Raw genomic sequence first — 12,190 nt, forward strand, 5'->3', positions numbered from 1 at the left:
GTGCTCCTTGGAAACTCTATGGGGCAGTTCTACTCTGTCCTATAGGGTCGCTATGAGTTAGAATCGACTTGACGGCAATGGGTTTGGTTTGGTAATATAATAGAACACATTTTAATATTAGTTTCTCTTTCTTTCTGTCTTTAAACTTTTCTTCTCTGTTCTCCCTTTCATGCTTGAATTTTCCCCCACTCTTTCTCCCTTCAGAAAACAACAAAACTGAAACTGAAACTTAAAACAACTCCATGATAGGCATTGCGGAAAATGAAAAGTTGACTAAAACACTTCTTTGCTCTCAGAGAAACCCAATGACATAGAATTTACAGTCATATGCACATTTTCATAACAGAAAGAGCAGAACAAATTGGGAGAAAGTCAAGAAAGTACTGAATAGTAGATGGAATGACAGAACTTTAATATGTTACAACTCAAAGAGACCCTAGTACAGCCTAGGGTGAGTCTTCCATTGTCACATATATGGAGCAACTTGGGTCCAGGGAAGTAAAGAGCCTAAGCCTAGATCCTGTCAGGACCAGGCCCTTGCTTTTGATTTCCTTCCCTGAGGCTTTTGAGTCTGAAAGACCGAGGTTCAAACCCTCACTCTGCTATTTATTTGCTATCGACTTAACTAACCTCTTTGGAGCTTGCTTTCCTTATCCATAAAATAACACCTTGCATGATGCTTGTGATTGTGGATGTGACAGTGAAACCATTTATGCAGTGCATCTAACATGGCAGTGCTCATTATGCACTCTCCTGTGCTCCGCCCCTTCCCCCAAGCCAGCATTCTCTTTGGAAAGTCATGGGGACTGTTGTAAATCATGTGGCCTCTGTTTAGCAGTGTACATTCTCCTCCTGTGAACCCAGATGGATGGAGATACAGTTCGGTAGGGCTGTTTGGGTGTTTGCATCAAATGGTAATGATTGCTCACTTTGGCAGAAAAACACACTCAGGCCAGTGGGGCTCTTGGAATATTAATCCGATTTGTTAAAGAAAGAATCACTCCATCAGCAGGACCTAGTGAGGAGGCACCTCACACTGACAGCTGCAGAGGCATAGATGTGATGACTACTACCCTGTCACAGGCAGCCCTTAAACCATAACTTCTCAGATCTAGAAGATGCCAGAGTCTGGTAATACCCCACAATCCCTGCCATACATGAGTGATTAAGATTGGAAGCTCAGAAAGGGAAAACAACTTGCCCAGTATCACATAGCATGCTGGTGGTGAAGGCTGTGGAAGAATCCAACTTTCTAGAACCAAGTGAAAGTGCTTTATTTCTCAGTTAGGTGAACTTTCTGTGCAAAGAGCTAATCTCCCTGTGTGTTCCACTGTGTAAGAGAAAATATACTGCCAACGAGTGGTTGAGTGTGTGTGTCAGAAACTGAGGTGGTGAAACAGATGGAGATACAGGAAGCAAGGAGTTCAGTGACATGGTCTGAGAGAGAGATTGAGGCAGAGGAAGCAAAAGCAAACTGAAATTAAGAAAGAGAGGAGAGAAAGATGTTGAAACAAAGACATGGGGGAAAACATAAGCGACAAAGAAATGGTGAGGAGGCAGAGCTAGACATTTAGAAAACATAAAAGAAAAGCATAATGAGAGAAAGAACTAGCACAATGGTACCTAGGTGGGAAAACAAAGAATAAAGAGGGGAGAGCAACCAAGCGAAGGTACTGTTCTTGCAGCCAGCAGCTGGCAGCTGGCAGCAGGGGGCATCAGAACTCCATGGATATTAAAAGATGACAGCAGGAGAAAGAGGTTACTAGGAGAGACAGAGGAGACTATGTGTGTGAGACAGAAAAAGAGGGAGGGACACCTCCCCCAGGCATTGTCCTGCTCCGAACTGACTCTGATGGTATGCAGTTGTTTAAAATTACATTGAAGACCACCAAGAGATTGATGTCAGGACACTGCTTTGTTTTGTTTTTCCTCATTTTTGCTTCTCTGTGTGTTAGTCTTATTCTCTAAGTTTTCTCTACAGTTTGAAAGACAAGGCTCCCATTTTATCTGATGTCACCTCCTCAGTATCTTACCAGAGAGAAAAAGAACTTACTTCCAATTTAGTTTAAAAAAAAAAAAATCCTGAGGAAGTTTCTGATTGGCCCACCATGGAACTGTACCTACCCCAAGGGCCAATCACTGTCACCAGGGGAATGTTGTACTCTGATTGGCTCAGGCCGAATCACATGCACACCCCAGTACAGGGATGGGAGTGGGATGAAGCATATGGGAGTGGTGAGGCTGAGATGGTGGGACTAGAGTCATGATTACTGAAGCCTTACAAAATTTAGGTATACTAAGTACATGTAAAGTATCCCTGTTGGTACAGTGGTTAACAGCTCGGCTGCTAACCAAAAGGTCGGTAGTTCAAATCTACCAGCTGCTCCTTGGAAACCCTATGGGGCAGTTCTACTCCGGCCTATAGGTTTGCTATGAATTGGAATCTACTCTAGGTCAACAGGGAGTATATTTTGAAGAACTGAGCTGACTCTGAGCTTCTTTTGTGATTTGTCAACTGGCATCAATTACACCTGCCTTACCCATTTCCTGGAGTTGTTATGGTGGTCTGATTAGGATACAGAGCAAATCACAAGGCTCCCTGCTAGCAGATGAGCAGACAAGCAGTGAGATGAAATGAACCAAATGCAGGGCTCTAGTCAGGCGGCTCCGGTGTTAGCTCTGACTCTGACATAAACCAGGCTTATGACTTTGGGCAAGTAACTTAATCTCTCTAGACTTAAATATCCTCAACTGTAAAACAGAATGTGACTGGGTCAACAATTTATTATTATTTTTTTGTTTGGTTATTAGATCCCTTTGAGAGTCTCAGGAATTATAGGTGCCTCCGCTGCCTCCCTGCCATTGCCCCAAATGTGCAGGCATGCAAAACACTGTGCATAATGTCAGGAAGCCAGAGATCCCTTGCAGGCCTACCCACAGACTCCAGGATAAGAACTTCTGGATTATACCATCTACCAGGTGATATCTGACTCTATTGGATTGACTGAAAAGAAGGGCTACAGTTTCAATGGAAAATCCAACTCTGTGACTGAAGCCAGCAGATATTTCTCTTTGGTTTGAATCTCCTTCTTAGAAATAGCAGGTATGTTTCTCACTAACTCTTTTCTCTGAACTACGCCTTCTCTTCCCTTCCTTTTCTCCCTCCACCACCTCATCTTTCCTCCGCTACAGGTAGTCAAGTGTGGGTGTGATTGAAGTTTCTTTTCCATCTGTGGTAACGGCAGGCAGTGTTGCTATCAGGGAAATAGATGGCACATGTATCATCTCTTCTCTGTACCTCTAAGAATTTAAATTATTTCTTTCCCTCAACCAAAATAAATCAAAGGAGAGGAGTTTTAATTGTAGTCACCAGGTGGTGAATTCAATACATCCACATGAGTCTCATCCTGGCAGTGTTGTCTGATGAGGCTGTCTCTCCAGGCAGGAGGATAATGGGATAGCGAGAGTGAGGACAGGAGAACTCTGGGGATTAGAACAGCGGCTCCTTGGTGGGAAGGAAACAGCAAGTTGAGGTCTGTTAAATAGAAAGGCCAGAGAAATATTGCATCATGTCAGAGTTGTCACCATTCATGGCTTTGTTTTGAACAGCTTCACCAAGGGACTCGTAGGGACTTCTCACGTAGCATTGCTCACAAAATCTGAGGTGGATCCCTTATATGACACTAATTTCTCACTGATTGTTCAGTTTGGAGCAGTGGACAGAGCTCTAATTTAGGCGTCAGAGAAATCTGGACATACATTCACTTTCACTATTAACTGTTGAAGCTTTTCAATTAATGATTATTTATTGAGAGCCTAGTACCTCCCAGGCACTCACTGTCCTAGGTAGTGAGGGTGTGTCCAGTTTGCTGTTAGCTGCCATTCAGTCAGCTCCAGTGAATAGCAACCTTAAGGATCACAGAGTGAAGCGTTACCCAGCCCTGCACCATTCTCACAGTTACTGCTGTGTTGAAGCCCATCGTTGCAGCTACTGTGTCAATCCGTCTTACAGAGGGTCTCCTGCTTTTTCGCTGACCCTCTACTTTACCAAACATGGTGTCTTTCTCTAGCAATTGGTCCCTTTTGATGACATGGACAAACTAAGCAAGATCAAGTTTCACCATCCTCACTTCTAAGGAATATTTTGGCTATCCTTCCTCTAAGACTGATTTGTTTATTCTTCTGGCAATCCATGACATATTCAATATTCTTTACCAACACCACAATTTGAATGCATTAGTTCTTCTTATGCCAAGTAGTGGGGATAAATCTCTGAAAAACAGAGATTTCAATCCAAGTTAAATATAAATTTACCTATGTCCCAACAATTCAACTTGTAGATATGTACCTAAGAAAAATGAAAACATATGTCCACAAAAGGCCTGTACACCAATGTTCATAATAACATTTTTTTTTAATTTACTGTGCTTTAAATGAAAGTTTACAAATCAAGTCAGTCTCTCATACAAAAACTTATACACACCTTGCTATGTAACCCTACCTGTTCTCCCCCTAACGTGACAGCACACTCCTCCTCTCTACCCTGTATTTCCCATATCATTCAGCCAGCCTCGGACCCCCTCTGCCTTCTCATCTCGCCTCCAGACAGGAGCTGCCCACATAGTCTCACGTGTCTACCTGAGCCAAGAAGCTCACTCTCACCAGTATCATTTTCTGTCTTATAGTCCAGTCCAATCCCTGTCTGAAGAGCTGGCTTCAGGAATGGTTCCAGTCACATTATTCTTAGTAGCCCCAAATAGAAACAACTCAAATGTTAACAGATGAATAGATAAACAAATTGTGGTATATTCATCACAATGGAATACTACTTAGCCATGAAAAGAACCAAACTACTGATCCTCAGAATACTGTGAATGAATCTCGTAAACATTATGTTGAATTAAAGGAACCAGACACAAAAGAGTACATATTGTTGATTCCATTTACATGAATTCTAGAAGAATCAAGTCTAATCTATTGTGATAGAAATCAGATCAGTTTGCTGCTTGAGGTAGGGAGTGGGTCACAGGGAACTTTTTGGGGTAACAGAAATGTCCTGTTGCAGTGGTGACACTGATGCGTGCATATGTCAAAACTCATCAAACTATACAATAAGATGGATGCATTTTGTATGATTTAAATTGTAATTCAATAAAGTTAGGGGAAAAAAGAGAGGTTTAACCCACATGGGGCTTATATTCTAATAGGTAAATAAATATGCACATTAAAAAAAAACCCAAGGAGCGTGGCAGGTAGGATAAGTGATCAGATGGAAAACAAAGTAGTTTTAAAGGCTTAGCGAATGCTAGCAGAGGTAGTTTCTTTTTTATAAGGATGGCTCCCCTGATAGCCCAAGCAACTGAAGAGATGGAGTTACCATTGTGTGACCTTTGGCAAGACATATAACTTTTCTCATTTTCAGTCTATTTATCTGTGTAATGGAGGTACTAAATCCTGCTTCTCAGAGTTCCATTATAGGAGCAGGAAGAACATAAGTGCACCTGTAGTTGTTAGTTGCTGTTTAGCCAATTTGGACTCAAGGTGATTTGATATGTACAGAGTGGAACTGCTTTGTAGGGTTTTCAAGGCTGTGACCTTTCAAAAGCAGATCTCCAGGCCTGTCTTTTGAGGCACCTCTGGGGGGGTTGAACACTTAACCACTTGTGCCACCTGGGGACTCCAGTTGGAATGCGTAGCACATGAGAAATTCAATATCTTAGAATGTATCTGGTATCCACTAATCATATGGAAACTGTTTTCTTTTGTAGAGGAATTCTAATTTTCTTGTTTCAGTGTTTATCATTTCCAGATATCTGGGAGCATCATTACATCCATTCTGGAAAACTAACTGGCATTTAAAAGAGATGAAGTGATTTGCTCGATGTCAAAATTGTGACAAAGTGCTAGACACCAATTCAGGATTCTTAATGTCACATAAAGTCAACCCAGTTATCCTGACTCCAAATTTATTGCCCTTTCCATGTTTCTAGCATCTTCTCTAGAATTTTAGTTCAATTAAGCAAACATTTCTAAAACATCAGCTCTAGGTTGGACTCTAAAAAAAAAAAAAAAAAATGGACCACTGCTGTTGCATTCCATTGTATCTTTCCTTGTGTCCTCTCCTTTAGATGAAAATCATCATGACCGTAACTAATATATATATACACACACATACATATACATACATATATATAGACTAAATAAGTGAATGCCTATATTTTTCCTTGCATATCATCTAATATTCACAGCTTCCCTATCATGTAGATTTTATAATTCCTATTTTATACATGAGAATGAAATTTTGAAAATTAAGTAACTTATATAAAGTCAAATACCTAGGTATTCTAGATTCCTTAGATTTGTCTGACTAGAAAATTCTTCTCCATCATGTAATGTTGCCTCCATCTACTACTCGCTGACACCATGCCATGGTCTAAACTTAGGGGGAAAGCAGTGGGTAGTCCATGACATCACCAGCTGCAACATCAGCCCATGCACGTTGGAGAACCCAGTGAATCTTGAAAGTCTGAGTCCCAAGAAGTTCTCAGGTGTGCAACAGATAGCAGCTAGGTCCAGAGTTGGAGAAAGGGATATTCATTGAGTTCTGAGCCTTGAACACAAAGGCCAGGGGAGTACTGGCTAAATGTCAAAAGTTGCTCAGCCCAGATTTGGAGCTTTCTGCTGCCTTTGTGGAGATGCCATTAGGCAAATGAGCTGGTCTGAAGGAGGCAGATAAGGCTCAGGAAGAGAATGTGGGAGTCTTCCCAAAGAGTGTCCTTTGAAGCAGCCACAGAACAATGAAGCTGCTGGCCTGAGATAGGAAGAGCCTTGAAAAATAACCAAATGAGGACCTATTCCCTAATTCCTTAGATCTGAATTTTATCAGCAAGGCCACTTGCACTTACAGAAAGCTGTAATCGCTCATGGTGGGAAGCATATTCTTTCTGAGGATGCAGTTGATGGTCCAGTCTAACTGTTCAGGATCCTGCCTAAAGACATATTTGTCATTCTGCTGCCTGTTCTGTTCTTGTGACCTCCTGTAGAATTTCCTAAGCATGAGAATTATTTGATGATTCCTTGAGAGTCATACTTGCCAAAGACCACTGCTTCCTTCCAGAAGTACTAAGCTTTGAAATCCATTGGGGAGGACAGTATTGGCTGTACCTGCCTTATCAGATCAGCCTCAACCAGGGTGAATCAAGGGCACATGACCAACCACTCTTTCCTTGTCCTGTACATTCTGCATATAATGGATCACTAAATCTTCTCAGTGAAACTATTGTAGACGAGCATACCTGGGCTAACTGCCACTTGATCAAGGGCTCATCTAGTTAGTGTCAAACTTAAGTCTCCTAAGACAAAAGCCCAATATTCCCAGTACACAATGCTACTCAGAAGAGCAAGAGTCTTCGAGACTCTTATTGAAAAGAACAGAAATCCCAAATAGTTGCTTATGGGTAATTGACCATGAGAAGGAAAAAGAAGCAGACTGTGGGAAAAATAAAGGAGGTGCCTAGTGATCCAATCTGAGCCACAGCTGACTTAGAGCAGGGAAGATAATAATAAAAGGTCCCTTTGACTCCTTGGAACAGCCATTCATCAATAGTCCGGTGGCTACAGAGTATATGAGACCTTTTCTTCCTTCTCTCTGCATCTTGGGAAAGCAGAAGAGAAAGATATTTAGGAGTAGAGAGCTTCTGCAGTTCACTTGGCCATGTACATATTTCACTTCTTAAAAGCTGCCCACAAACAGCGAGATTCATTTTAGCACCAGCCTACCATAAATTTCTTTGCCTGTTAATGCAGCTTTTCCAGTTCATGTTTTTGCTAACTACGAGCATCAAAATGTCAATCTGTCCTCAGGGGTGTATCATCCTCATGATCTGAACTTGGTAATAAGATTAGAGTGTAGACTGCTCAAGCACAGGCTGCCTTAGAATCCAGGCATATTGGAATGTTAATATCAGAGAATCCTACAACAATAAGAATTGTAGAATCATAGGAGCTCTGGTGGCACAATTGTTAAGTGCTCAGGAGCTAACCAAAAGGTCAGTGGTTCAAACCCACCAGCTGCTCCACAGGAGAAAAGACCTGGAGATCTATTCCTATAAAGATTAGAGCCTAGAAATCCTATGGGGCAGTTCTACTCTGTCCTATAATGTCGCTCTGAGTCAGAATTGACTTGATGGCACATGACCACAACAGACTAGTAGGCTCTTACAAATGGACAGAACCTTAGGACTTAACCTTTTTTATTTGCTTCTTTTCTTTTTTGTAATTGCCCCTGCCCTCCATTGCTTTAGTTTTATTTTATATCATACTGATATTTAAGGAGAAGAGAAAGATATAAAGTGACCAGTGATCTGATCCGATATTATGTTAACATAATAAATGGGCAAAAGACGGGTTAATTGGTAAAACTTGATTTGACCTCAAGATTTTCGATACAAAACAAAGGCATAAATAGTGACACAATTCTACCATTATCACTGTAGAAGACATTTTTGTTTATTTAAGTGGGTGTTTGCCTATCTACATCTTATTATTCCTTATTTTGGGACAAAGCTCTTGCTTTTCCTTTGGAGACCCATTCCTCCCTAATGTTCTCTCTATGGGGAACTGGCCCAATCCCCTAGCCCCAGCCTGGCCAATTAGCTTATTTCATTCTCCTGGCCACAGTGTTTAGTTCATGAATAAGCACAGCACTCCAGTCAGTCAAATGAGAGTGAACACTGGGACTTTGTCAAAATATGTAGAAAAGAGGCTCTTTTTTTTCCCTTGTGTTGCTGTTCTAGCGAGATGTTAGCTTCATCTGTTAGTTGCCTCCTGGCCATCTTGTAGTAAGAGCCCGAATGAAAATATCAGAGAGGAAAGCAGAACCCAGATGCGTGGTGACAAAGGCCTGATAGGCAGAAATAGTGAACCCCACAATCCTTAGCACTCAGCAGTGAATCAGGCCATGTGACAAGTTCAAGACAATGATATGCGTGTAGAAGTGACATACCCTTCAAGATGGCAATGAGTTGTACACCTAAATAAAAAAAGAAGTGGCTAAAAAGTTAAACGTTAAATTCCCATTGGAATTCTAGGTATTACTCAAGAGAAATGAAAAATATATATCCATACAAGTTGTTCTATGCAAATATTCATGGTACCTTTATTCATAATAGCTAACAACTGAAAACAACCCAAATGCTTAGCAGAATGGATAAAAAATATGACGGCACGTTCATCAAGTAGAATACTATTCAGCAATTTAAAGGAATTAACTCTTGATATGATATGGGTGAATCTTAAAATAATTATATCGAATAAGTGAAGCCATAGAAGAAAGAATACCTGTTATAAGATTCAATTTGTAAAAAAAAAAAAAAAATTCTAGAAAATAGAAATTTATCAATAGTTACAGCCAATAGATCAATGGTTGCCAAAGGACAGAAGTGGGGTGGGAAGGGTCAAGGATTGAGGTGGGAAGGGGTTACAAAGGGATATGGCATAATTTGGGGAGGGAGTGATAGGCATGTTTACTGTATTGATTGTGGTGATGATTTCACTAATGTTTTCATATGTCAAAATGTATTAAATTATATAATTTAAATATGTGTGGTTTACTATGAGTCAACTATGCTGCAACAATGCTGTTAAAAATAAAAAAGGTAGAACTTGTGCCAGTCTTGGTCCCCTATTAGAGCAGGGCCCCCTCCCACCAACTTCTGAACCACATTGGATATTATATTACTTGGCTGTTGCCACTAATAATGCTACATAACAAATCGTCCCACAATTCAGTTATTTAAAACATTGATGATTTGTCACATTTATAAGTCCATGGACTGGATGCAACTTGGTTGTGCTAGACTGGACTCCAGGATCCAAGCTTCATGTTGGATTCATGTCTATTCCATGAGTTTCTTATTCTACTTGGAGTAGCAGCTACCCAAGCCATGAGGCTTGCTCCATGTGTCTCACTCAGCATCCAGGCTGATGGACAGAAGAGTCACCTGGGGATTTGTAAGAACCCCTGGGGGATCTTGTTAAACTGTACATTCTGATTCAGGGTATCTGGGGTGGCAATGTCAGCTCTCAGCTGAATGAACCCTTTGGAAGCCCTTGACGCAATGCATCTATCTCTAAGGTCTCTAATTACCCAGGGCTTTCTCCAGGAATCTGTGACCCACTCCACGAAAATCAAAAGATCTCTCAACAATGGCTGTGATGCTTTTTTTTTTCTAAGAGATCTTTATTAACTTCTCAGCCGCTGCTGGGGCCTAGAGGCCAGGTAGGTGATTAATGGCCCCTGAATTATGATCCAACCAGAAAGGCTGTTGGTGGAAATTTATACTCAGAGTGGTGAGCTAAAATTCTTTCAGCCCAGGTACTCAACATTCATTGCACAACCTAATTGCAAAAAGTAGTAGTTAATGACAGCACAGGGGAAGAGGGTAAAATGGAGCTGCAAGGCTGGGCCAAAGGCCAGTGCTCCTAGGGGTGAAGTTCCAGCTGGGAGCAGTAAATCACAGGGTGGAAAAATTGCAGGATTGGAAGAGGGTTTTCATCATCATCATCATTTTATCAAAGAGGAAACTGAGGCATAAAGAGACTGATAACCACCCCTTTTTAGTACCTTCTATGAGTCAAACTCTAGGCTGAAAACTTTGCAAGCACCAAATATAAGCTTGACAACAATATTGTGAAATTAGATATTATCATCTTTATTCTAATAATAGATGAGAAAATTGAGGCTCAATGATTTGTCCAAGATTGTACAGCAACTCTCAGTTGTGGAATTATAAATAAGATCAGTCTGGGCTTCGAAGTTTCTGCTTCTGCCAGCGTATCACTGCCATCATCACTACCTTTATTCTTTGCTGTATGCATTTTATGAGTTTTTTACCCATTTTACAGATGAGTAAACTGAGATTTGGCACGCGTAGGTAATTTGCCCAAAGCCATGTGGCAAGCAAGAGACAGAGCTGAGATTCAATTCCAGGTCTGTCCGACTCTAGAGATGATTTTCTTAGCCGCTACCATACTGTTTGCAACTGCCATTAATAACCAACACTATTGCCATAATACTCAATGCTATGGATACAAACTCATCTTCTAAAATTCATGAGACTGCCTGGTTTTGTCAGAAAACTAATCTGTTTGAAGGTATTAGGATGAGATGAATTGGAGGAAGCAGAGACAGAAAGCAAAAGGGTATGCATGCTGCTGAACCTTCTGTTACTACTGTACCAACATAATTCACTGGCATGGAAGAGACCCTATTTTGGTAATTGACCATGACATTTATCTCCATGAAGGTCCATGAAGTCCTCAGGGATCATGAGTTTAAAGAGTCAGCTACTTCCTACACAGGAAGAATACACGTGCTTGATGAAACCACATTGTCCTTCTAGCTGATTGGAAAATTGGATGAAAAAGGCTGCCAAGATGCATGCAAACCACTGAGCCCTGATAAGCTTCTCTGAGTAAATAAATTGCAAAAATAAAGTATCATTTTTACTTGCATATAAAAACAAGCAAATGAACGCCTTTTGCATAATTGCTGCAAAGGGCCCTAACCAAACATTCCCATTTGCAATTTCATATTTCAATAAAGTTTTATTTGTTTTCATTTGCAAGTGAATTTGCTGCTTGTGAAAAGAAGACTCCTGGCTCTGACTCATGCCAGGTTGTGGGGAATAGCTTCTACCACCGTTAATGGCCTTTTTACAGACCAGATGACCTCTGAGCTTGCCTCTTTTCCCTCCCTCTCTCAGCTGTCTCTGCTTGGCTCTTGGAACCCAGCTGCTTCAGATTCCCTGGCCAGGGTTGTTTCACCATCACCATGCCACATCTAGGGAAGCTAGGACAGAAGGCATGAGGCATGGTGTTGAAATTTTTCCAAATGGTTGGGAGCTTCGTCCAAGCCACCTCAATATGGAACTGCTCACCTGATGATGAATGTTGTTATTAGTCTTCATGGCACTTACTGTCCAGTGCTTATGCAGAGGGACAGTGATTTATGGCTGTGTTACATGTCTGGATTTGGCAGCAGCAGGAAGAGAATGAGGACTGGAATGGCCTGAGGATTTGGGTTTCTTTGGCTATGACCAATAACAGCTATTTCTTGATTCTATAACACTAGTCAGAAATTCCTCTGGCTCACTTGTACTCTTTTTCTCTTCTGCCCTCCTCTTTTTAT

This window comes from Elephas maximus, chromosome 9 (genome assembly GCF_024166365.1).
Source record: "Elephas maximus indicus isolate mEleMax1 chromosome 9, mEleMax1 primary haplotype, whole genome shotgun sequence".
NCBI classification, from domain to species: Eukaryota; Metazoa; Chordata; class Mammalia; order Proboscidea; family Elephantidae; genus Elephas; species Elephas maximus.